At 37.8% G+C, this 1,407-nt stretch overlaps 1 protein-coding gene across 1 annotated transcript in view; it reads left to right on the top strand.

Annotated features, from left to right (window-relative positions):
* sparc (secreted protein, acidic, cysteine-rich (osteonectin)) overlaps positions 1-1,407 on the top strand; it is a gene marked incomplete in the record, with an annotated part of 21,101 nt that overhangs the window by 7,708 nt on the left and 11,986 nt on the right.

Raw genomic sequence — 1,407 nt, 5'->3', positions numbered from 1 at the left:
GCCTTGTATTGGTGCAATACTGCCCCCTGCTGCATCTACACAATATGGTACTGCACAATAGTTTCATAATATTTAAACTCAGTAGTTCAGTGATTACAGTATTAATATGATTGTATTTTAATGTTTTATTGTAATACTGTCTTAATGTTGTCCTATTGTTGTAATATATTGCAGTTTAGTGTCAATGATTGCATTGGCAATGTGGCCCCTTTCGGCACACATACAAACCAACTCCTGGCAATCCCCTCTGCCACAGCTCAAATGGTCTAATGGTTAATGCCATGGGCTTTCATGTGGGTGATCAGGGCTCAAACCCCAGCTACAGCAACTTTTACTAAAAAATCTCTACACACATCATATTGTTACACAATTATGCTCGCTACAAACACCTGCTGACTTCACAAGCACAAGCTGGTGTAGAAAATACATTTGAACTTGGTCAAAGTTCATTCTGCAACTCCACTGCTGCAGACAAAGGCATGCTACATGGCAATGCGCACTTGTTTTTACATCGTAAAAACCCATGTCTAGTTATTCCAGTTTCTTCCGTGTGTTTTTTGGACCGCTTCTCCTTCCACAATTTTTGTGCTMCTTAAACTWTTCATRTATCAAAATGTTCAGCTCATTCAGGAAATTGCGGCTACGACTTTTAGAATCTTTAATCTGTATACTTTTTACGCAATTTCAATTTTTACAATTTAGGTTATGATGATGTCATCAGTGACATCATCTGTCACATAAGTTACATCATCTATTACATCAGTGACATCATCAATTTGTTTCTCAGCTGTTCTTCAGCTAAAGTTATCAGCAGGAGGCATTCACACTAGCATTTTTGCCCGAAATGCAAATTCTCTAGTTGACCTTCATATTTATTTTTCCAGCTTAGTTTTTGATATCTTTTTCCAGTCTTTATGTGTTTTTACATTTCTGTCTCCTGTTTTTACTTTACCTTATGCACTTCTGCCTCATTATGTAAATAAGGGGGGTGGAGCTTCTTGGATCAGTTCCTCTCTTATTGGTCAGCAGACAGGAAGTAGCAGGATCCATGTGCAGATCTACCGTGCTGCTTCTACGTCAGTTTAGCTTAAAGTTTAGTCAGAAATAAAGGTAAGGAGGAAAACACTCACCTGCGCCTTTGTTTTAGACTAAACTTTAAACTTGAAGCGGCACAAGCGTATCCTGCTACTTCCTGTCTGTTGACCAATAGGAGGGGAGCTGACCCAAGAAGCTCCACCCACCTTATTTACACAATGAGGCAGAAATGCATAAGGTAAAGTAAAAACAGGAGACAGAGAAATGTAAAAACAACAAATGCAAATAAAAAAGACTTGTGGGAAAAATTAGCAATAAAAAATATCATTTGAGACACAAATGCGTGCACAAGTAAAAAGGAAAATTATATAT

The sequence above is a fragment of the Austrofundulus limnaeus genome, unplaced genomic scaffold (genome assembly GCF_001266775.1).
Source record: "Austrofundulus limnaeus strain Quisiro unplaced genomic scaffold, Austrofundulus_limnaeus-1.0 Scaffold833, whole genome shotgun sequence".
Taxonomy (NCBI): Eukaryota; Metazoa; Chordata; class Actinopteri; order Cyprinodontiformes; family Rivulidae; genus Austrofundulus; species Austrofundulus limnaeus.
The sequence above is the reverse complement of the archived record's forward strand: the minus strand, read 5'-3'. Positions and strand labels throughout refer to the sequence as shown.